Consider the following 25,912-nt stretch of genomic DNA (forward strand, 5'->3'; position numbering starts at 1 on the left):
CTTGGAAAGGATGCTTAATGTAGAGTTCGGGAGATACTTTATATCAGAGAGAAACTTCTTGGCCACATCTCTTCTTCCCTGATGTGTGAATTAAAACCAAACACACATACAAAACCCCTAACAAAGATGGGTTTGCAACAAGACAAAAAGATTATCTTTGTGAACTTTATTGCAGGGTGAGTGGGAGGGAACCCAAGCTCTCTACCAGCTCTTTTAGAATGTAAGCCCTTGAGAAAGAAGGCTGTCATAGCCTCTAGATCACAAAATCCAGTCCTGAAAAGGAGATTTTTTGATTTTTTTTTTTTTTTTTGAGGTCTTATGAGATTCAAGAGAAAGCAAGACTTAACAATTAGGATGGTGAGCATATCTGTAGATTCTTTTTTTTTTCCTTTGCATGTCAGTCATGCCACACTTATTTGCTGGAAGCTCAATAGCACTTGACTAGAAGCTAGAAGTTATTTCCAATTTCTAAATCCTCTTAAACAAGTAACTTTTTAATTCAAAGTAAATTTTAATTTAATGTGTGAAGACTTCTATTTGCATCCGCTGCCGTAATGCTTTGAGTGAAACTTACGAACTATTTATCCCTTCACTTTCCCTGTTTTTAATGAGGTAGACATAATGGACATATAAATAATAGGCATCATAGCGGTAATACCCGATGAATCCAGTTAAGCTTTTTCACTGGTCTTGACTGGATACTTAGCTTGGAAGTGCACATAATGCTTATCTTTGCTTTATGCTGTTTGCCCTATTCTCTGGGGTCTTGCACTTTTCATGTCCCATATCCTGAACGGGTACTGGGATAGCAAGTGGGACTATGCAGCAGCCTACGTGTAGGAGCAAGGGGAAGTTTGCAGTAGGTGTTGTACCTACCAAAGGCAGCAGCTATTCATCTTCTGTCACAAATAAGGTTGTAGTAGATAAATCACTAGTACTTTAGCCAGGCAGCTAAAAAAATTATGCTTATGCCTGGGCAGAATCACAAGTGCAGAAGCTGTAACTGTCAAAACTGTCTGTATTATCCCATGTTAGGCCACTCCATGAACTGTTTGCTCTCATTTTCATTGCTGATTTCAGGAATTATTTCAGATGCTGCAAGGCCTTGATTTTACTTTCCATATAAACCAGAGTTTGGTTGTTAAGTACTGGAATTCAAGGCATTAGAAGTCTTCTGTGATCTCAGTGATTCAAAAGTGAGAGATGTGAGCAAGATGATGCAGTTTTTTGCTTCCCTGAGCTGATCTGTGACAGGACAGAAAAAGAAGCTGTGTGGTTAGTGGTAAGACAAGGATTGGTGTTAAAGTACTTGTGCATTTTTATATGGACATGAAACATGGAGCCGGAAGAACAACTTGAATAAATGAGGCCTATGCTTTGCTTTCTATTGCTTGGCTATTCGGCAAGTTTTTTGGCTCATGAATTGCCTCTTTTGAATGTCTCTGTCCTTATTTACATGTGCATGAAGCATGGCTAGGTGGCAGACTGTTATTGTCCTTGCTGATAAAGCCCTATTGCTAATATTAACAACCTCCCTCAAGGTCTTTTGTTGACTTTAAGTGAGAGCTTCTAATGCCTGATTGGATATAATTAGGATAAACAGGCACTAATACTGTTCTGTGCTTGCAGCATATTTCCTTCTTCCTTTCCAGGTAATTTTGAAAAGGAGTATGATGATGTGACACTCAAAATGATCTTCGCAATTGTCCAGATTATAGGATTCTTCAATTCTATTTGCAACCCTATCATGTATGCCTTCATGAATGAAAATTAAAAAAAAAATATTTTTGTTTGCCATCTGCGTCTGTATTGTCAAAGAAAGCGCATCACCCACCAGGCAACTTGGCAACTTGGGGATTACCATGAGGTGGCAGAAGGCAAGTGCTTCTCAAAGAGATCCCATGGACTCAGATGAGGCCAGGAGGGAGCCATTCAGTGGTGGCAACATCGAAGTCAAATTCTGTGATCAGCTTGCTTCAAAAAGTAATTTGAAAAGGCACTTTGCCTTATTCAGCTCTGAGATCAGTGTCCATTCTGCACTGGGAAATGGACAGTAGCATCACCAGGGTTTTGAGAATGGGAAAATCATTCTTTTTATATGGCAACTTTCAATAAGCCATTAAAAATAGCTTTCTGATATGCATACCAAAAGGAGAGGTGGAAAACATTTTGTGGATTATTCTAATGTTGGAATAATGGTTGAGAAAACTATATATTATATAAAGATGAGGAGTAAAATGTTGGAAAACAATATTGTCATATGATTTCCAGGAAAAAAAAAACAGTGCTTTTCTTCCTAAGCTAATACAGGCCTTGTTTGCCCTCTGCTTTAGGTAATCAAACTACTGATTGCTCAATTAATTCAGTGTCTGCATGCTGGCACACTGATGGGGCATAGACAGCTGAATGCCAGAAGAGAGGAACTACAGAGTGTGTGCACTTTTTTGGACAGCTTGGAAATCTGACATGGGTCTAATACTTTAAGATGTGCTCCTTGCAGCTCTGAGACCTGGGAAGCTTCAGCTGTGAGTTCAGGAAAAATGCAGACTGAGATGCCATTCTGTTTTGGAAAAAAAAAATAAAATGGAAGAGCCAGTCAGATTCTGACGCTGAAGAGACTAAGATTTAAACACTGCATGTGTCACTGAACTCTCCAACCGTGTTCAGATTTCGTTATCTGGAAGCATATTAGCAATTAGCGATGCATGCATAATTAATGCGCTGTTTTTTCAGGTTAATACCTGGGTTCAAATTTAAATGCTAGCCTACTGCCCTGTAAATGGCATTGCTATGCTGCAAAATGTGGAAGCTGAAAAAGTGGTGTACAAGAGGTGTGTAGATGTTGGAGGCGTGGTCTGTAAACACTGAATTTAATTTACCATCCTGCTTGGGTATGTCTTATGAGTTGAAAATGTGGTGTTGCACTTTCTGGAGGGTTATAAGGGCCAGATCCGGAGCCTGCTAGGTCTCTACACAGGACTTCAAACTGAGCATCGGTCTTTTTATTGGATGCTTCTCTGAAGACACGCACAAATATTTGTATCTCCATCATCTTCAAAGTGGATTAATTACTGTTGAAGAACATGGCCAGTGTTCTCTTATTTTTAGGGTTCACAGTAAATTACAAGGTTGAAATGCATATATATTCTAAACATTTTTGCTCTCAATGGGTCAAACTGAAAAATTGTAAAAGGGTGCTTATAGTTGTGACTGGGGGAAAAGCGTGATGTAGAATGGTATGCCATGATCTGATTCCATAAATGAGGTTGTAAAATACATAATTTGCAAGTCCAGTGGAGGTTAGGTTGCATCCTTTAATGGCCTGTGAAGTGTTGGTGCTCTCTTCTGTCATTCCTTGTCTCACCTAAAGGACATTGGTGCTCCTTGGCAGTAAATTTTAGGTGTCTTTCACATCGCTAGTTTATACTTCATTGTAAACGGAAACTTAGTGTAAGCTATCCTTGTATAACTCGAAGGTAATCTGATCTTTCTCTAATGTTTGCAACTTTCCATCTGCTAAGGGATTCTGATGCTGCTTTCTGACATACTTTTTATTTACATATACATTATTGACATTGTATATATTATACACTCTCATGCGATGATGGGAAGATTCGTGACTTGGTCAGCCAGCCAGGAATTAAGAGCACTCTTATTACTATAGTAGATAAAATAACAGTTTTGGAGAGCTATGTCTGTGTAAAACATTATGAATGAGGTCAGGTTCTGCTTTAGCCAGCCATGCAGATATGACCCTGTGCATTACCTTTGAATAGTACTGTAAGAAACAGTTTTTGCCTGCAAGTACAACTCTGGTTTCCTTTGAAGACCATCTCTGTCTCAGCTTGTTTTTCATCTGTCTAGACAGGTGTCTTTTATAGAAAGTTTTCTGCCCTGGAGAAGAGGGGCCAATTTTTGTTATAGTTTCTTTTGGTGTAAAGTTTACCAGTCTGATGATAACTATGTGTTTTGACAGATTCTGTAACTGCAAAACAATTTAAGCTTTCTATTTCTTTGCACTGCTCATTTCAGTGTCAGATTTTAACAAGTATTTAGTAAGGATTTCCAAGTATTTTTTGTTTTCTCTAATGTGTTTCTTGTACTGTCTCATTAAATGTTATCTCAGCAAAGTAAATGTTACAGCATTGTATTAATTTTATCATTAAAATTCTTTTTGTCATTTCTGGTGCTGTTTTGCCCTGGAAGCATCTGCTGTAAACTTCATCCTTTGAGTCTGTCTTTGTTTAAAGATTTATATAAGCTTATATGTGCTTCTTGAGTGATTAAATTCCAGTCCTGTTACAGGTGCCAGCTGTTACTGTAATCCTGAGAGATGTGAATTAAAGAACTTTACAGGATAAAGTGAAAGACTGGGGAAAAAAAAACAGTCTCTTGGTAGAAGTGGTAACTGTTTCATCACAAATATATGTGGTTAAGGTTAGATGAAATATAAACCAAACTACTAAAGACAGTTCTTGTACTGTCCTTAATAGTAACTATATTATTTGTGCATTTCTTGACACAATAGTTTCCTCAGAGCCTGATAATCTTGTGGGAAGTCCTAGCTGCAGGGAATAGAAAAACCTTTATTGACTTAAGCAGAAGCCAAGTTTTGTCCTTTTTGGTGTTGTTTTTTTTTTATTTGTTTGATTTTTTTGGTGGTGGTTGTTTTTTTGTTTTGTTTGTGGGTTTTATTTTTTTTTTTTATTATTTGTTTTTAAATTCTGTCAGAGGTTCAGCTTTGATTTAGCAAATTGTTCTATTGAATTAGGTAAATTGTCAGTCCAGGCTAGTAGCCTGTCTCTTGCAATGGCTCGTATCATGTGTTTCTGTGAGTGTGGCTGTAACTGAGTACTTCACGCTAGGGAAAGGTAGCACTGCTGTGGAAAGCAGAGTCCTGCTGCCTCCCAGATAGCCTGCTGATTCCCATCTTGTGTTAATAGAATTGCATGGTGAATCTGATCAGAAAAAAATCTGGATACTGATTTTGCCAGGGAACAGAGAACATAATCCTTACACATTTCCCTAATACGAGAATATTTATCAAAATTGTTGTGTTCTTTGAGGAAAAATGCTTTCTTAAAAAGTTTCTTTGCAAGGTATTAGTTACAAATCACTTTTTTCTTTGACTTTGATCAAATGAAAGAGAGATATATTTTATTCTCAGCTGCAAGGGGCTAAGCCTTAAAGTCACATTGAGATGATGCCAGGACCTGGCATGTGGATGAAGAGAAGAGCCTGAGAGGACACACTTAACTGAAGAGATACTCGAAATTTGAATGGACCATGAAAAAGTGTCAGGTATGTGGTCTTAACTGAATTCAGAGAGTATAAACAAGGAAAACCATGAGTAGAAGGGAATGAACCCTCTCAGTAATTGTCTAACACTGCATCTGCTACAGAATTCCAGTTTTTGGGGAGGGGGGAAAAGAATAATTCTAAGTGAGATTTCTTCCTGACATAATTCTTCTATAGTTGGGTGGGGGTGCAGGGCAAAATGTGCCCTCCTTTTTGGCGCTCCTCTGAGTGAAAGTGTTGGAATGGAGCAGGAGCTTCGCCAGGGTGAGGAGGAGACAGAACATTGGAAGTGCAGTCCAAAGTCGTACTGCTTCAGACTTACCTGGTGAGGATAAGAGGAAGTTCTCCTGAACCAGCAGAAAGAGGAGGATTAGATGCATCCTGCCTACCAGATTACATTTTATGTTTGTTTTAAGGCTTTCAAAGCTTAGCTTATTACGTGAACTTTTCTGAGGGAATATATACAATTTCTTTTACTTCTGTCTATACTGAAAGTTGTGCTTTGATACCTCTGAACTAGCTTCCAGCAGTCTTGCTAGAAATTCAAGCCATCATTAGCTTCCTCTGTTGAAAGTTCAGTGAAGCTGATGGATTATGAACTTATTTTAAAATGGTGATCTGAGATGAGAAAGAATTCATGCTATTAATATTTAGTTAATAATTTATTGCAAGTGGCTGTTTCTTCAAAACTGTCAAGATGTGAAGTCCTGCTCAAATGTTATGCAGATTTTCTCTGATCCTGTAATAGATTCTGATTTCAACTACTATGTAAATACTGCTATTAGGATGTGATAATATCTTTCCCATCTCCTGATTACTGCTTCTTGCCATGGGTGCTCTTCCCTGTTCTGGGATTTCTGGGTTTTACTTTGTCTTGACTGAAGTGGCAGTTTTTGTCCTGCCAACTTGTCTGTAAGCAAGTCTCTAGTCTCCCTTCATTTTTAAAGGTGCCAAGATCCATATAAGAATGTAAAAATCCCAGATGCCAGTATAAATCATTCTCCCCCTCCCCCCCTCAAAAGGAAGAAATTCATCTGCCTCTGCTTTTTTCAATCCTCATATGCTCGTAGTTGCTGATACTTGCTGATCTATGGAGTTCTTGCCCTCAGGTTAAATTTCACGTAACCACCATGTCAGTCCGTCCATTTCTTCTATTGTTAACAGAAGATGATAGCTTGTCTTATAGAGCAGAGCCAGATCTTTTTTTACAGATGTCCTACAGATATCCAGAAGCACCTGGATAGAAATATGTGATTAAGATCAACTGCTGAAAGCTAAGTCTTTCTTGATTTCAAAAACCTTGTTCACATTCAGAGAATCTTAACCTATTTCTTATACACACTGCCTGCAATTTTTCCCTTCTCATCCAAAATAAATTCCTGCAGCTACATATCACACTGGCTTATAACCTTTTTGGTCCCATTGCACATGGCCTTACTATGTTTTCTTTCTTTTCTCTTTGATTTTGTTTGGTTTTGTTAGGCATAATCCAAGTTAGCTTCCTACAAATTTACTTTGCCTATTTCTGTTCATGATTTTTCTTTCGCATCTATAAGTCTAGCTGTTTGTATTATCACTGTTCAAATAGTTCTTGTGAGTGTGATGTGACCCCCCCCACTCCCCACAGTTTTTACTAGGAAGTTGTTATGTGACTTTGCAAATGACGTATCTTGGAATATTTTACCATAAGAAATTTATGCATGTTTCTCTTTATATGATGGGAAGAATGAAAATTCAAGTTAAATACCAAGCTAGCATGAAACAATCATTAAATACTGTATCACCATTTCCTGATACAATCTTATGTAGTGTCACTAAGAGGTCTGCTTAGGAATACATGTTAGCAGTGTAGCTCTCTGGGTTCACTTGCTGGTTTTGGAAGACGGTCAGTTGATGAAAGGGACTCTATGTTAAAATGGTACAATATTTTGCTTACATTGAAGACTTTAGATCAGCACTCCTTTCTTACAGGAATATCTTTTATTTTCAGGTTTCTGGTATTTCAACATAGTTTTCTAGGTTTTGTTTGCTCTTTCCCGTGGCCTCACTCATTTTTGATAAACCAACCACAGCAAGGTTTCTTGGGCATCTCTCTTGTCAGGTGAGTTTACTGTTACCTCGCTCATGCAGCTTCTCTCCTCTATCTCTAATCTTGTCCAAATGTGTGTAATTAAGTTTTACACAACATTTCAGCTGAGGCTTTAACAGTCCCTCATGTAATGAGTATTAGTCTTTCCTGACAGCTATATATATGCTATATATATGTTTTTTTTTTTCTCCATTTACCAGCAAGCAAGTTCCTTTGGATGCTTGATTTCTTCCTTGGGTGTAAATGTGTACTCTCAGGCCTCTTTATAAACTGGAAATTCTGGTTTTCAGACTTAAGATGAATTTTCCTACATCTGAAACTTACAGCTTTAATAACGCCCAATTTCTTATGTAGATCATCTTTCCCCCCTCCCTGAGCAAAACCTTAATTAAATAATTTAGAATTTAAGGCAATGTCTACACAATTCTCTTGTTATGTCTTGGAAACACATGAGAAGGATTTCAGGCCTTTTCAGTGCACTCGTATTTGATTTGTAAGTCTACTTTTTTTTTCCCATCAGAAATGGGGGTAATTGGTACTTGTATTTATGCCACCTTGATAAATAGTCTAAATATTCAGGATTAGATGTAGTTTTCAAGTAGTATCATAGGTGCACTGTTTTAATGGACCTTTCTGCTTCAACACTTCATCCAAGCAAAAATTCTACAAGATTGACCTCTGTTTACCCTGTCTGAGGAATAAATTCTTTACTGAATAAATAAAGCAAAAGTGCATTGACTCACTTATCCATCATCCTGGAGGGGGGAAAGGATGCTGAAGAGTGCTTTTTTTTTAAAACACTGTACGAGGGAAAAGACGTTGAATTGTCATTTGGGGTGGTTTTTTTGGGGTGGTTTTTTTATTTGATTGGGTTTGTGGTTGGTTGGTTTTTGGTTTGGTGGGGTGTTTTTTGCTTGTTTGTTTAATTTTTGTTGTTTTTTTTTTTTTTTTTTTTAACATTATACAAGCCAGTCTTTGCTGATGAAGTTACAATAGAAATAATTTGTAAATGGTATTCAGTGTTCACAATTAGTGCATAGTTGCAAGCGCTTTAGGAAAAATATATTATTGTTTAAACATCACTTCTTAATTAACTTTTTAGGCTGTACTTATTTGGGATTCTTGTGGATGGACTCCCTGAAGCTGTGCGTCCGTGCAGCAAAGTTGGTCTTGTTCATAGTGCAGTGAAGCTCTTTACATTACAAATATTGAAGGTCTTTTATACTTTCCTTATATCTCTAAGAACTTAGTGATATAAATCCTCTTTGCAGTGATTATCATAAATAAGACGTGTTTGCTTCAGAGTTCAAGTTCAAGAGAGTAAGAAAGGGGCCTGAAGGTTTGGTGAATTTTTAACAAAAGACAATTTGCAAACTTCTGCTTCTGCTTCTAGTACCCAGACAACAAAACCCTGCCGATGGACAAAGCCAGGACCAAAATTTCTGCTGATTTTGGAGCAAATAGAGCTTACAAATAATGGAAAATCTAGCATAAACCACACCTGAATGAGTACTATTTTCAGTACAGCCTGAAGTAAAGCATTCAACAGAGGTGCAGTGAAAGGCTAGTAGTAGGAATACTGTGAAGGTTATTGGTCAGGTTGGAGCTTCTGTGCTTTCAGCTGTGGAGCAGATTTCATTTCAAGACAGGTGGAGAAGAGGATGTAACTGTGGTAAAATAAGTCTAATGAATATATACTGAGTTAGGTTCTAGATGGGCGACAGTCTTTGCATGCGTATGTGTACCTATAATGAAATGTCTGAGTAGGTAACATAGAATTGGGTAATAAATTAGAAAAACAAACAAGACCAAAATCAACTCTGCTGCACTTTGAAAGATCTACTTTACAAAGCAGCTTTAACAGCTTATCTATTGCTTACTCTTCATCCTAGATGTCTTTCCCTAGCGTCCAAATACTTCTGTGAAGGGTGAGAAAGCTGCTAACTGGACTGTGTTGAATTCAGTTGGTCAAGAGGCTGAACTGTAGTTTTCTATTTGTATGAGGGCTACTTTCTCTATTCTGCTTTTTGGTACTGCAGTGACATCCATGTCAAACTTGTGCTTCTGTGAAGTTACTGAACTCTGCAGTTATCTATTGCTTAAGATCGCTCTTTTGTCACAGTCAGCTTGGTTTATTGGGAAGTTGATATTTGACTTTTCCCTTGACTCTCTTTTTTTCACCTCAGTAGTTTTACTTTTTCAGCTAGTCTCTGTCCCCTTTTTTTCTGTTGCTTTCCCTGAAGCAGTTCTTTGAGTTTCTTGTGACCCCCTTATCTCTTTTATACAGGTTAGAATAACCAGGCAATGAATTTGGATGATGAAGTGAAGCAGTCTTCTGTTTCAGAATTTGTGTTCTATCAAGGCTGACTATCAATCAGATGTCCTTATTTCAGGCTGTCTGTACCTGTGAAAAGACCTTGCCCACTGTAGTGGTTACTTTTGGCTTGCATATGGTAAGAAAACTTGTAATTATTGAGACCCCTGCACTTATCTAACAAAAGGTCTGCCTATATTTGGGGAGCTGGAGGTGCACGAAAAGGAGTGCATGCAGCTACCAGGCCCACATTTGACATTATGCCTGGGTGCTGCTGTAATGACAGTGAAGGTGGTGAGATGGGGCAGCGTAGAAGGTCGTGCAGCGATGCATGATGTGGGCCAAGCCAGGCAGCACTTGTAGGGTTAACGTCCCTGTTGTAAAATAGACCAGCTCCACTTGACATCATTGGCACAAACAGATGTTTTTGCAATCTGGCCCACTGAGTATGTGAGGAAAATACAACTTGCAACAGCTCAAGCTTCTAGGTGCTTCAAAATGCTCTCTCTTCCTGGTAGCTTGCATGTAGTATATATTGATAGTTCTGAATTTGACTTTGTATTTTTCTATTGACATTCTAGTTCTAATGCTACTTATTGACACATTTCTATTTACACGTTTTATTTCTTGGAGATTACATCTAATTCTTAGGAAGTAAGGCTTCTCAATGATGTGCCAGCTGCACTGGGAGAGTAGGTTTTTCTTGCTTCAAGTGACAAGTGTAGATGTCATTGTAAAGATGACTGCTGAATTATGTCTTCTATAAATGTCTAGTAACTTTCTTCTGGGACTCTGTAAAATATGTGCCATGTAGTGTCATATGTGTGTGTGACAACACAAATGTCATGTTCTTCTGATTCTTGCCTCTGACATACGGTTTCCATAGGCACATCTGTTAAGCACCCTTCTTAGCCGTTACTGGTTTTGGTCCACAGCCAGAGTCTTAAATACCATGCAATCTGAGAACAAAGAGCTAGAAAGTATATAGGATGTCCATGGGTAAAGTGCAAAAAATATATACTACTAAATATCATGCTAAAGCTGCATCCTCATCCAGACTTGAATTTAAAGAGCAGATTTGAGGTAAAAACTTCTCAAAAAATCTTGCCTACTGCATCTCTGTTGCGGCACATAAAAAGCCGTCTTGGTCCTGCTCTTCTAAGAGAATTGTTACCCTACAGACTGTTGAAATAATGTATTTGATGATAGTATTGATACGCAGATTGACTCCACAACTCGTTAAAGTTGTAAAGTAGGTATGCTTTTATTCAGTGCTGAGGTGCATGGGGATAGCTCCTCCAAAGTATGCACACCCAGGGTGATTTTTGCCTCTACATTTATTCTCTTAAGGTATACATATGCATTAGATTACTCGATACACCTATACATATTTAGTATCTATCCCCACTTCGTATTATAATGAGCTAGAAGGTCCTTTGCGCCTGCGCAGTGCCCCCCTCTGGTCATGGGCAGAGGTCTCAAGATGAAGTAAATGAGTCTTCCTCCTGTGAGTAGGGGTCATCAAGATGAAGTAAATGAGTCTTCCTCTCCTCAAACTTTTCACCTTTTAGTCTTCACATATGGCCTTAGGGCTTGGTCGGTGTCCCAGCCATAAACCATCTGCTTCTCCCCCTTATCAGTAGAATCAAGCATCTGCTTTTCCTTATCAATAGCTACTTATCAGTAGAATCAGGCGTTTGCTTTTCCTTATCAATAAAACCAGGTGTCTGCTTTTCCTTATCAATAGAACCAGGTGTCTGCTTTTCCTTATCAACAGAACCAGGTGTCTGCTTTTCCTTATCAATAAAACCAGGTGTCTGATTTTCCTTATCAATAGTGCCTTTGTTCTGCTTAGTAGGCATGACAGGTATTTACAACAGACAATACTTTCGTTTAAGCAAGTGAATTCCTCTAACCCCTTGTACATTGGTTAACCCTGTATCAGTATAAGGTAAGGGTTTACTAGAGCTGCCATCTCCCTAGAATAAGTATCAGAAGGAAACATGGAGAGAGGTATGATATTTCCCTTTTCCTTTTGTATGATGGTGCTTTGAAATACATTGATTACACAGCTTTTTCTCTGGTAGTGATAGTACAGACTTGGTCTCTTATTTCTGTTCCCAGTGACAGCTGACAAGGAATTTCCTAAATGATTTCCTTACTTTCATTTTTGGGGTTTCTGTGTTATTTTGGTGATTCTGCTAACAATGGTACTATAGCCATGATGTGTTTTGAGGATACTGAAGTTCAAAGCTTACACTTTTCTGGTTTTGTCAGCTTAAACATATAAATCCAGTCTTAGAACTTTAAAATGGGGTATTTTCCTTCAGAAAGAGGATGTCATGGGCAGGAAACGGAATGGGTCTACTCTGATGCAAGGGAGGAGGCAGTATGGACAGACCAAAGAGTCTTAAGGCTTAGCCTCTACCAGAAACAGTGGGAGGAAGAAAACCTGAGCTAAGGAGTTAGAGCTGATGAGTGGCCAAGAATCAATGCTATAAACAATCTGATAGAAATCTGTTTAATTGGCAGTTTGTTGAGTCTCACCTGACATGTTTTAATTTTTGCTTTCTGAGAGGAACATCTGTAAGTTATCCCCTTTTGTTTTGGAAAAACATCTGTTTTCCAAACAAAATACCACTCTGAGGTCTGTCTTGTTTTTGAAATTAAGCACTTGAAACATAAATTAATGAATGAATCTATGAAAAAAGAAAAAGAGATCAAGGCTCTTGGAAATCCTTCGGCCAACTCCTTTCCAGACTCTGGGGGGGTGTACTAAAAAGCTGTAAACATCTTGCTTTCCAGATCTGATGATATAGTGAGGGCAATAGCGAGAGGGAGGAATCAAGAGTTATTTATTAGCAGTCAGGAGAAATCTTAGATCTGAAATGGTGAAGTTAAATATGTAAAGAATCTCAAAAACAATTTGTTGATTTGTTTTGCAGTCTCCAGAGATATTCATTAAAACATGTCGTGTACAAAAAAATCCCCACAAACAACCAAACAAAAAATTCTAAAATCTCGGAGTGGATGAACATTGTGCTTGAGTTAAAAAAATAAATAAATAACTTTTTGTAGGAGAAAAAAAAATTAGCTTTTCAAAATCAGCAGTAAAATGTAAGTCTTGAAATAATGCTCTAAGTTAAAGCTCCACAAATGAACTAATTATTTTTTGAAGCTGTTAAGAGTGTAAATGGAGCATAAGAATCATGGTATCCATGGTAACACAAACCATGGAAAAAAAGTGGGAAGTCTTTGTCATTTGGACCATGATTATGATAAAGGTCTTCAAAGAGTTGTTGATGCATGTTTATAAAGTCCAAAGTGGAATAAAACCACTTTACTGACTAGAGTGGAGGAGCACAGAAGGACATGGCCACAAAAGTGGTTTGTTTTGTTCGTTTGCTAAATAACCTGGAGAGACAAAGGAACTTGTTGAGTTCACAGTAATCAACTCTATTTGAATGGAAATGGTTGATAATTACATGAAAAGCAAAGGAAATGCTGTTGGTTTTGAGGGGGTTGGTGGTATGTGTGTTTGGGTTTTTTGTTAAAGAACATATTAAGAAAATATTACTTTTCATAGCATGTGGTGTTTTTCTCTCCAAAGTTGTATAGTTTTGACATTAAAGAGAAAAATATCAAGAAAGCCATTGATTCCTTTATCATCTATGAAGATGATCCAAAACAGAGACAGCAATAAAGGAAGCTTTAGTTATACTCATTTGCTTTTGTAAAGATTTGGGTTGAATGTTCTTGGAAAGCAGTAATATATCAGTTTACAAGAGTTGCTTGTTCCAGTCAATGGTTTTTAGCAATGCTGTTCTGCTTCCACTACTTTTGCAGAAGCCATCTTATTACTTCCTGGTTTTTAATATATTTTAGAGACTACAAATGCTCCTGGAACTTTTCTTCCCAGAAGCTGTGCTGCAGTTGTTGGTATCTGGTTCATTTATGCTTGCTGGATGACCCTGAGCTATTGAGAAACTACCACTGCATAAAATACACTGAAGCCTTATGCTGAATAGTCTTATTTTTTACCCATCCATGCAGAATCACTTAGTTGTTTGTTACAGAAAATGTAAAATGACTGCTTCTCAGGAATTATATTTGGACATGTTATAGGCTATTATTACTGCTATCATAGGATCACAGAGGAGTTAGGGTCGAAAAGGACCTTAAGATCATCTAGTTCTAACCCCCTGCCATGGGCAGGAACACCACACACCAAACCATGCCACCCAAGACATTGTTTAATGTACCAGTCAATCAGATAAAACACTTCAACTTCACCTGTCATAATTTGTTTTAATTGTATACTGAAGAAATAGACCCAGTATGATATATGTATTATATTTTTTATTAAGTAGTCTCTGTATTAAACTGATGTGCTGATTATCCTAGCTTTTGTCTTTTGGACTATCTTTTTACCTCATAAAGCAAGTATTTGGCCCATAAGAAAGGTGGCAAACAAAGCCCTCATATTTCCCATACATAAGCTTGTTAGAGCTATATTCCAAATTTAGGTGGAAGCATTATATATTTGATTTTTTTATTTTAGTTAGCAGCAGAAGTAGTTTCTACTGTAAATCAAAATGTAACATTTCTAATGGCATTTAAAACGATTTTTTTTTTTTAAAGAATATGCATATATATCATGTGTTTTGGGTTTTTTTCCTTTGATCATATGCATGGGAAGTGGTGGCAGCCAGCACGGCTGGTTCTTTGAGTGTAACTGCCCACAGAGTCAGCAGCCTCCCTACAGAAGTGCTCAGCAGTCTTCTCTCAGCTGGTCTGAACTCTGCTCCTATTTAGAAAGTCTCATCACTGTTTTTGAGACTGAAGAGAAGCTCTGGGCATGTCCTCTTTTTAGCTCTCCTCCCAGTCTTCTATTCAGTTGTTCTAATAATAAAGGCAGCAGGTAAGCCTTCCAGTTCTGTCGTGGTTGTAAGCCTTTTGTGGGTGGCCAGCAGCTAAGCACCCACACAGCTGTGTGATCAGTTCCACCCAGTCATTATTACATGATGGTTTTGGGAAGTTTTTATAAGTCTTCTACCCAGAAATACCTAGTTAGACATGCCATGAGGACGTTACATTCTATTGTTTTTTTTTCAAACTCTTCCTTGCACAAAATACTTGCTGAACCATTGCTATAAACCGTATGATTCACTTTGGAGGGATGAAATGGCTGTTAAGATGTGTCCTTTTAGAGATGTGTTTTTGGCACAATCTTTGGTATAAGGACAGAACACAACTTTTCAGTAGACAAGCCTGAATCCACAGCCCTAATTCATAATTTAGGTGTGCAATTTAGTGTGGTTTTGTGATAACAAAACGTAAAAAAACTCAGCTATGTGGCTTAACTGTTGTTCAAGAGTATCTTTGTCCAAGCTGGATTGCGTAGACAGGACAAGGTTCATTAGCAATTACATTGCCTGCTATCACTTTGCAAAGCATTTAAAGGATTGTTTTTGCCTTCCTGCTTCTTATGGAAAATGAAATAAGGGGGAAGTTATCCCTTTTAAGGGATTCTATTAAAGTAAGAAGGGTCAGTACCTAAAAGCTAAGAATTAATCTGCTTAGGTCAGTCATATGGATCACAGCATGGGCAGGTAGGACTTGGCTGCTCATACTGTGTGGAGCATTTGTTGGAAGATGACATGTAGCACAGGGATGGGGTGAGATGACTAATTTCTGCAGCAATTAACTACAGTGCATTGGCTGCCAGGCTGTAAGTAAGGTGAGTATATACCATGTACTTGAGTCTAGGTTAGTGAAATGCCTCTGCACTGTTCATCTCTAAGTAAATGTCATCTACTAAGGCTAATGATTGATTTTTCAGAGAATAGGAAAAAATAGGCATTGAGATGTAATTCCTACTTGAGAGCTCTGTCAAAGATGGATTTCAAATGTTAATTAACCTTTATCACAAGTGAGATGTGATTTGTTTCAAGAAAGGGAAATATTTTTTTTATCCAAGGAGTTTTGAATTCCTACTTTGTTCATGCAATTCATTAGAAAGGGCCTTAAGCAGTAACTGTGAATGAGGGTATTGCTATGCCATCATACCTGATGTTAACAGCTATTTGCAAAACATCTGTGTAGCTTTCAGGGACAGGTGTGATTGTAAAAGAGGAGTCTAGAACTGTGAATAATGGAAATAAAGTGAGACAAAGCATCATTCCTGGTATTAGTGTGGAACTGAGGCAGAACTGATGTTCCTCTTTCTATATGAGGCGTCTGAAAGGGGGGCAGTGCATCTTTTGCCGACTCCCTCTAAGTAAATCGTAAAACCTGTGGCAATTTTGTTTTAGCTAGTTCATTAAAAGTTAATGTCTAAAATTGACTTGCATTTCCCATTGATCTGTATGTACTTGGTTTATTCATTGTTCAAATTATTAATAATTATAAGCCTAGCTGCTTAATAGGACAGAACTTAAAGGACTTAACTGGATAGGCATGCTTCTGCTCAGATATTAGCTGTATTTTTTCCTTTTTTTTTTTTTTTTTTTTTTACGGTTTTGATTTGTTTTGTTTGTTTGTTTTTGTTTTCATGTTTTCAAAGTTGTATAGCATGCTTCATAGGAAGTGGAAGCAAAGATGGGGAGGTTGAGGATTTTGGTTGATGTTTCTCTAGTGGCATCTTGTGGAATGTTTCACAGCATCTTCTGTAACTCTTTGAGGAAGAAATAAACTGAAAGGCTTGCTGCACAAAAATTCCAGATATGGTTGAACTTGTGCACACATCTGTAGTTTTTGAGGATTGCCCTTGTAACGTGTATTTCATTCTGTCTTCTAACTACAACATTGAAGATGCTATTTGGCAACAAATGACAGTAGAGAAATGAAAGATGACATTTTGCTGTCAGATCTTATGGTGAGTTTGGATTTTCCTTCAGTGCAGTTGCTTGAATTATTACTTTATGAGCCAAAACATCAGGTTTAACATTGAGATTTCAGAACTGAAAAAGCAAATCATTTGAATGGAAACGCACTCGAGCCAGAAACAGCTGGCTGGTGCACTGGTAAAGAAGATCTCTACTGGTGCTGCCAGGAAAAAGCAGTGGGTTGTAGTAGTAGGGGACTCTACACTGAAAGGGACAGAAGCACTCGTCTGTCGGTCTGACCATGTCTCAAGGGAGGTGTGTTGCCTACCAGGGGCACAGATCAGGGATGTGGCAGAGAGGCTGCCTGCTCTAGTAAGTCCCACGGACTGTTACCCACTTCTGGTGATACATGTGGGTGCTAGGGATATAGATAGTAGTAGCCTGGGGAACATAAAGAAGGACTACAGAGCCCTAGGGGAGGTGGTTAGGGGCTCTGGAGCGCAGATAGTCTTTTCATCAATTCTTCAGGATACAGGGGAGGACCTAAAAAAAGCTAGGATGATCAGCCAGGTTAATAAATGGTTAAAAGGGTGGTGTCATAGTCAGGGGTTTTGGTGTCTTGAACACGGGGACCCAAGTTTGTAGGCCAGGTCTAGTGGGGGCTGGAGAAGCTGGTCTAATGGTAAAGAAGGGAAAGAGCAGTTTTGGTAGGAAGCTTGTCAGACTGGTCAAGGAGGCTTTAAACTAGATGTGTTGGGGGAGGGGGGCATCATTCCATCCCAACACACCCAGTCAGTTGCCAGCACCTATAATAAATTCTCGGAGCAATGCAGAGATATTCCAGCTGCTCCAGCCAATGAGCCGGCTTCATTTGGAGCTCGGCTCAGATGCCTCTATACAAATGCCCTTAGCATGGGGAACACAAGGGGAATTAGAGATGTGTGCACGTCTACAGGGGTATGATATAATAGGCATTGCAGAAACATGGTGGGATGGCTCCTATGACTGGAGTGTTGGAATAGAAGGTTACAGGCTTCTTAGAAAAGACAGGCCTGGCAGGCGGGGAGGGGAAATTGCCCTTTATATTAGGGATAGGCTGGAGAGTATGGAACTCTGTCTGGGGACAGGTGAGCAGTCCACAGAGAGTTTGTGGGTCAGGGTTAAAGGGAAAACAGCTATGGGAGACATTACTGTTACAGACTGCCTGATCAAGGGAAACCTGCGGATGAAGCACTCTATAGACAGATAGGAAAAGCCTTACGCTCACAGGCCCTTGTTCTCATGGGGGACTTCAATCAGCCTGACATCTGTTGGAAGGATGGTACGGCCTGTCACAAGCAATCCAAGATGTTCCTTGATTGTGTGTAAGACAACTTCCTTCTGCATGTAATAGAGGAGCTGACAAGGAGAGGTGCCATGCTTGACCTGGGGCTCACCAACAGGGAAGGGCTGGTTGGAAACATGACGCTGCAGGGCAGCCTTGGATGCAGCGATCACGAGATGCTCGAATTAGAGATCCTCAGGACAGTGAGAAGAGCATGCAGGAAGCTTACTGCCCTGGACTTCAAAAGAACAGACTTTGGCCTATTCAGGAACCTGCTTAGTAAAGGTCCATGGGATATAGCCCTAGAGGGCAGGGGGGCCCCAGACTCTCGGTTGATATTCAAGGTTCCAATGCCACAAGCTCAGGAGTGTTGCCTCCCAACTAGAAAGAAGTGCAGCAGGAGGGCCAGGAGACCTCCTTGGATGGATAAGAAGCTCCTGAGGAAAATTCAAAATAAAAAAGAAGCTTATAATAAGTGGAAGCAAGGACAGGCAGCCTGAGAAGTGTACAGGGGTGCTGTCCAGGAAGCTAGGGACCAGGTTAGGAAAGCTAAAGCCCAGATAGAATTAAACTTGGCTAGGGATATTAAGGATAACAGGAAGGGATTCTACAGGTACACAGCAAATAAAACCAGACTAGGAAGAACACAGGCCCCCTCAGGAAGCTCTCGGGAGAAGTGACTACATAGGATTTGGAGAAGGCTGAGGTTCTGTATGACTTCTTTGCCTCAGTCTTCACTGGCAAAAGCTGTGACCAAACCACCCAAGTCTTGGAAGGCAGACACAGGGACTGTGAGAATGAAGACCTTGTGCCCACTGTAGGAGAGGATCTGGTTTGAGACCATCTTAAAAATCTGAAAGTGCACAAGTCCATGGGTCCTGATGAAATTCATCTGCGGGTCGTGAAGGAGCTGGCAAATGAAGTTGCTAAGCCACTGGCCATCATATTTGAGAAATCATAGCAGTCAGGTGAAGATTCCCAACGACTAGAAAAAGGGAAATATAACCCCCATTTTCAAGAAGGGGAAAATGGATGACCCAGGGGATTACAGACCAGTCAGTCTCACCTCTGTGCCTGGCAAAATCTTGGAGCAGATTCTCCTGGAAGGCATGCTAGGGCACATGAAAATCAACAACATGCTTGGTGACAGCCAGCATGGCTTCACTAAGGGGAAATCCTGCCTGATGAATTTGGTGGCCTTCTATGATGGGGCTACAGAACTGATGGACGGGGGTAGAGCAGTTGATGTCATTTACCTGGACTTGTGTAAAGTGTTCGACAGTGTCCCACACAGTATCCTTGCCTCTAAATTGGAGAGGCATCAATTTGATGGATGGACCACTCGGTGGATAAAGAACTGGCTGGATGGCTGAACACAAAGAGCTGTTGTCAATGGCTCGATGTCCAGCTGGAGACCAGTAACGAGTGGCGTCCCTCAGAGATTGGTGTTGGGACCGGTCTTGTTTAACATCTTCGTCACTGACATGGACAGTGGGATTGAGTGCGCCCTCAGCAAGTTTGCCGATGACACCAAGCTGTGTGGTTAGGTTGATACGCTGGAGGGAAGGAATGCCATCCAGAGGGACCTGGACACACTTGTGAGGTGGGATGATGCCAACCTTATGAAGTTTAACCATGACAAGTGCAAGGTCCTACACCTGTGTCAGAGCAATCCCAGGCACAGCTACAGGTTGGGCAAAGAAGAGATTCAGAGCAGCCCTGCAGAGAAGGACTTGGGGGTGCTGGTTGATGAAAAAATGAACATGAGCAGGCAGTGTGCTCTTGCAGGCCAGAAAGCCAATGTATCCTGGGCTGCATCAAGAGGAGCATGACCATCAGGTCGAGGGAGGTGATCCTGCCCCTCTACTCTGCTCTTGTGAGACCTCACTTGGAGTATTGTGTGCAGTTCTGGGTCCTCAACATAAAAAGGACATGGAACTGTTGGAAGAAGTCCAGAGAAGGGCCACGAGGATGATCAGGGGACTGGAGCACCTCCTGTATGAAGATAGACTGAGAAAGTTGGGGCTGTTGAGCATGGAGAAGAGAAGGCTGTGTGGAGACCTCATAGCGGCCTTCCAGTATCTGAAGGGGGCGTATAGGGATGCTGGGGAGGGACTCTTCATTAGGGACTGTAGTGATAGGACAAGGGGTAACGGGTTAAAACTTAAACAGGGGAGGTTTAGATTGGATATAAGGAGGAAATTCTTTCCTGTTAGGGTGGTGAGGCACTGGAATAGGTTGCCCAGAGAGGTTGTGAATGCTCCATCCCTGGCAGTGTTCAAGACCAGGTTGGACGAGGCCTTGAGTGATACGGTTTAGTGTGAGATGTCCCTGCCCATGGCAGGGGGGTTGAAACTAGATGATCTTAAGGTCTTTTCCAACCCTAACTATTCTGTGATTCTATGATTCTAATAAGTAGTTGATCACATCAGTCAAGCAGAAATGTAGCAATTCTTAGGACTTTTAGAGATACAGAAATTCCTTTTCTTTATAAGTTACAGGCAAAACATATTAGAGTATTTGGCCTAATCTTAAATGATTTCATTGTTGTTGTTGATAATATCTGTTGTTGTTTCTTGGAATAATCTATGCTCCAACTCAAGCGTAAAGACTCATTTTATACCTTTTAATTGGAGTGCTGGAAGGAGACAGCCATACTGATTTGCTTTTTGGATGTAAACAAAACTAAACTATTTGCATGTTGCTTTCTAATTTTTAACCAGTTCAGCTTAAAGTCTAATGCTGCCTTACCAAGACATCCTTAAATATCAAAGTGATTTCTCCATTTTCCTCAACATATAATATTGCTTAGACCAGAAAGTTCATGTTTCCTCCTACAGTCCAGAAATGGATTTGAGTTTCCTCAAGTACTAATCAGGGCTCTGCAATTTGTTACGCACTGACAATGTACAGACATCTAGGAGCTTACTCCTCCCTTCAATTGTTTGCTCTTGTTCTTGGGCCTTCTGGCAGACAGGTTACCATACTCTGTGGGTGTTCTGGCTAAATTGCATTGTAAGAAATGTTTTGTTGTTCCTACAGAGGCAGTTTGGATGAAGATTCTGTAGCCTGGTAAATAAGACTTTTGCCTTTAATGGTGAAAGTCTGTAGGTGCTCTTCTGGCATGACAACATAATGTCTCAGAGCTCATATGGCCTTTAGCTAGCTTTTGCTGTGGATGTTGCTTAATAGGTAGGCAATTTTTTATTCCTCACATATGTGCACTGTGCTCTACAAAAACTACTTATATAAGTATCAGAATCTATATTTAATCATTTAATGAAGGGTAACCCTTTATCTGAGTTAAGGCTGGGGTCAACTGTGTTGTAATTTAAATCTTGTAGCTAACTAGGAGAGAACTGTCTGTGTCAGAAAAACATAAATATAACCCAGCGTTATGACGTCATAATATCATAACATCATAATAACATCAGAGGTATAACATCAGCGAAGAACTTGGGATGCTAATGATAAGCGGCTGTACCCTCCTGGTGTTTCAGCATGGAGATGGCTGCTGCTGCTGCCCCCTTCAGGACTCAGAGGGATAGTGAGAGTGAGTATAATGCTAGACCGGAAAAAAAAGAAGTACTAGGAAGCTCGTATATGTAGATTTTTAAAGGTATTATTAACCATAAGTGTAAATGGACTAATAACAATATGTGTTTTACTTAGATTGCCAAGGTTTTAATTAGATTAACTGTTTCCCAGGAACAAAGCCTCCTGGCTTTGGGTTTTTGACACTGATTTTATTTATTTTTTTTCCCCCTCACCCATCCTTAAGGTGAAAGGATAAAGTCATTTGAAACAACTGTGCAATGGACCCAGCTACTAATTCAAGAAGACTTCATATTAGGTCTTTTCTTCTTCATGAAGAGGTAACGCATCTGAAATAAGTGAGTCCTGTGGACTGACACAAGCTTATATTTGACCTGAAACACTAAGCAAAATACAGGCCAGCACAAAAAAAAAATAGATGAAGACACATTTTACTGTTCAAAGCACTTTGGCATGCTGCTTCAGTCTTTGTTTCTTTGTATTCTGCTGCACTAAGGAAGAGTAATTTCCTTTCAACTTCTTCAGCTATGAAAACCTGGCAACTTCAAAAGTAGCAACTATCACAGCTTCATCTTCACTGGCTATGTGCCACTGAAGTTCTAGATTTGAGGACTACCTGTAGTTATAGATCATAACAAGACTGTAAATTGGAAGTTGCCGTTTTCCTCTGTAGGGGTATGTGAGTGATATGAAAAATAACTTAAAGATTGTTTCCACTCCAAGGAGGGTAATAGTGAACTCTACCTCTCAGTTCAGTGGTTTCAGGACTACGCTGTAGATGCAGGACAGATGAAGAGAGCTGGAGAAGACTATTCCCAAAGGTGCTCAAAATCCAAGTGCTCACAGCTGATGAGGCAAACCTGGGCAGTGGAGAGAACAATGTGGGTAGTAAAACCAATTGTTGTTTCTTCTGCAGGATAATATTTGAGAAAACATTTTGCTGGGCCAAGTCTGTTTCAGCCAGTCCTACGTGCATGTGGCATACATGCACACAAGAATAAGATATCTATTATAAGCCCCTAATAATAACTGTCAGTAAGCAATAAGATTACTTGTGGTAATAAAATAACCATTTGACAGTTTTCTGTTTCCATGTCTTTTCTTTTGATGCAAGCATTGGGCCATCTGAGCTTGAGAAAAGTGAAAAGGGGGTCTCTGAATTTAGGGGACCTGTTCTATTAAATAGCCACCCACAAAACTCTGGTGTAAAAGAATAACTGTTTTACAAAGGGGTGAGTTTGACCTCTTATAATTTGTATTGTTATTGAGATTGCACAAACAAGTTCGTGGGGATTGGCCAGATCTCCTATAGGAGCTGCTGTGGAGAAATGAAGCTGTTTGATACCCCTCATATTGCTTTCCTTTTCTCTGTAGTGAAAAAGTAGAACTTATGTAGCTGAAATCAGTACAAAGATGGTATCTAAATATGGCTATACTCAGTCAGCAATAATATCTTTGGTTGGAGGACAGAGTGTAGTACAAACATGAAGCTCTGTGACTTATTCCTCCTGGACAGAAGTAGACAGATGGTTTGGCTTGATGAGGTAACATAGTGGCAGAACAATCTCTGATTTCATTCTCTACCTGCTGATCTTCCCCCTGAAAACATGACACCACTGTGAATGTGCTGCCACCAATGCTCTGTGTGAACCTCACTGACTAGGCAGTCACCTAGTTACTAAAAATTCACACTGCTGGCATTTGTATTCAAGGCAGAAGATACGCCCTCTTTGTACAGCCTACGTGAGAAATATCCCACGTTGTTTGTAACCATCCTGCTTTCACCGTGTGTGGGAGTTTGTCTTTTACTAGAAACAGTAATTGTAAAAATGACCTTCATACCTACTGAAAGCAGCAGGCTGCTCCATTCTGACTCATGGAATGAGCCCAGGTATTGGGTAATGGCTTGCTGCTTGATAACAGGTTTCTCTATTGTCTTATGCAATAGTTACACTGAAGTCTAGTTCTGCGTCAAATACAATATTACATGTAAGCAATGAGTGTGACGGGTCTGTTTTTGCTGGAATCTAGAATGAAGGCAAAACTACAGAATCGCCGCAGACTGATGAAAGCAACCTTGTGTTGGCTCAGCTGGGTTTCAGAGTGAAGGGTCATAGTATTTCTTACAGTTTCGGTTTTAGAATAACAAATCCAGCTTGGATCATGCACCTCCAGCTGAAATAAAAACCTTGACTACTTTTTTTCTATATTTGTGTTGCAGTGGATCTTTGAGCTCCCTCTTTGCTGTCCTCTCACCTGATATTTTGTTTTCTCATATTCATATGTGTTTTAATTGAGTAGGAAATTCCCCTTATAAATACCTTATAAATGTGTCACTCCTGTGGTTTGCTTCAAACGGAAGGGGATTCCAACAATAAAATTGTATTATTACTAAAATATAATCCTGTTCCATTGTGCAGGTTGTATTTTCAAGCAGAGAAAGGCTTCTTGAGGGAGTTGTAGGGTAAGCAAGAGATGTTTTGTTTATTAAGTTGGGGGTTAATGCCAATTCTAGTAAGAAGTAAGCAGCTTAGAAGTTCAGAAGATCAAGACCAATCTCAAACTGAAAATATTATTCAGCAGTTACATATCTCAAGTTCTGTTAAAAAACAAAACAAACCCCAAAACCCAACCCCAAAAAACAACTCCAAACCGTAATAGTTTGTGTGTTTCTTGCAATGAGTATTAGGATCTGTTCATTTTGGTTTGGCCTTTTATTTGTGTGCATGCTCATTATGGATTCAAAACAGAATTGCTTTAAAAATGTTTGTTTCAGGCATTGAAGATGGCTTTGTATTTCCTTTCCTATAAATTTGACTAGCCTAAAATGCTACTGTTGGTTGAGCCTCTGTTGCTTTAAACTTCAGTCTTCTGAAACCATTGTCTATCAATTTCTTTTATCTGGAGTAACTGCTACAACAATCTGTCATGCTGGATTTCTGATCACATTTCAAATCTCCGTGTGTGCACTCAGGAGATGGAAATTCAATTTGCTTTTGGTCCTGCCTTCTCATGTCCTCAGAGATACACAGACAATCCAAGTGCATTCTCTGAACACTTACTTTGCTCCCCATTTCATCTCTGGATTTCCTTGCTTATTTTCAGAGTTTTCCTGAGAGCTTCACAGGCAATAATCCAGATTCCCCCATTCTGCTCGTAACAGCCACCTCTTTATTCAGCACTAGTTCTGAGCTGCTTTTGGATGTGGAAAGCCCTCCTGGAAATAATTTTTTTTTTCTCATCCTTTTCTGGTTCTAACAGTTCTTTAAACAGAACTCAGCAGTACCAATTTTATTCTAGGCTGTCCAGGAATGCAATAAAAAAACCAAACCCCAAACAACCACAAAAGGCACAATTTAAAAGCAAATTCTATCAATGTTTTGAATGTTAAGGTATGAAAGATGGTGGTTATATATTGAGGTATGGTGGTTATTGAGCCTTGAAAAGGACTGTGAGTTTGCTGAAGGACTCACAGTAACACTTGAGTTTTAAAAAGAGTCTCACTACTGGTTTTACAGCATACTGCTGTAGAGGAAATAATAAAAGCCACAAAGATGTGCAATTTCTTATGGCCTTTAACTAATACTGTAAGACAGAACATTTGAAAAAATACTCTTGACTGAAGGTGAGGGGATTTCCTTTGGAAGAATGCTTTTAAGGGGCCTTGCTCTGAACTGGTGACTTGGGAGGTAGTTGTTTCCTGGCAGCATGAAAAGTATGTTGATAAGTGGGAGGATATACACACCTCTATCCCTCAACCTGCAAAATGCTTTTGGGTTTACCTCTCCTCAAACGCCTTTAAGTGCTAACGACTCAGAATCTTATACCAATGCCCTATATAGTCTAATTTGATTAGGGGCCATCCTCCTAGGGTAGCAGGACCTGGGAGCTGGGCTGCCCCACAGATTCTGCCAGCCAGGGTGGTGTGGTGTGGAGGTGCTCAGGTGGCGACACTCTGGGTCTGGAATCTGATGGCGGCTTGGCTCACGTTATGCTGAGAAGAAACTGTTGACCCTCATCAAAGTGCAACACCCACATGGATCTGGGGGGGGTCAAGGCCAGGTTTGGGTGGAGTGATTTGTTTGATGTCTTCAGGGACCAGAGGCCTGTCTGTGGATCTCAGATGTTTGTGTGAACTGGCAGTGTGGTGGCTCAAGCTGGGTTTCTCATCTGACTTCTGTTAGGAATGTGTAGCTGTGGTCTGGCTTGAACTCAAGCTTGGATAAAATGTGGCTACTGGGAGCTGACTGGTTGAGTGTAATCTTGACAGTTTCATATAGTGCTTAGGTGCATAGCACAGAGTATGGTGTTTTTGGAAATTTGGACCTGGATGCTTTTGTCACTTCTGAAAAGTGAAAAGATTCCATGCATAGCATAGAAGCTTATGCACCCTATTTACATAGTGGGATCTATACATAGGCTATTAAGGGCACTGTGACATTTGGATTAGGCTGTAAACTGCTAATTGTCAAATATTTTCATTTCTATGATCATTCTTATTTTTC

General features: G+C 39.7%; 1 protein-coding gene across 1 annotated transcript in view; it reads left to right on the plus strand.

The window, feature by feature from the left end:
* The first annotated feature begins 22,062 nt into the window (after positions 1 to 22,062).
* TNIP3 (TNFAIP3 interacting protein 3) overlaps positions 22,063 to 25,912 on the plus strand; it is an 89,654-nt gene continuing 85,804 nt past the window's right edge. The window contains exon 1 of the mRNA XM_061464543.1: positions 22,063 to 22,288. The gene's annotated coding sequence lies outside the window, so the exon portion shown is untranslated. The remainder of the gene's footprint in view (positions 22,289 to 25,912) is intronic.

This window comes from Pezoporus flaviventris, unplaced genomic scaffold (assembly GCF_033815535.1).
Source record: "Pezoporus flaviventris isolate CSIRO_AGI_PZ_B2104156 unplaced genomic scaffold, CSIRO_AGI_Pfla_v1 ptg000002l, whole genome shotgun sequence".
Lineage (NCBI taxonomy): Eukaryota > Metazoa > Chordata > Aves > Psittaciformes > Psittacidae > Pezoporus > Pezoporus flaviventris.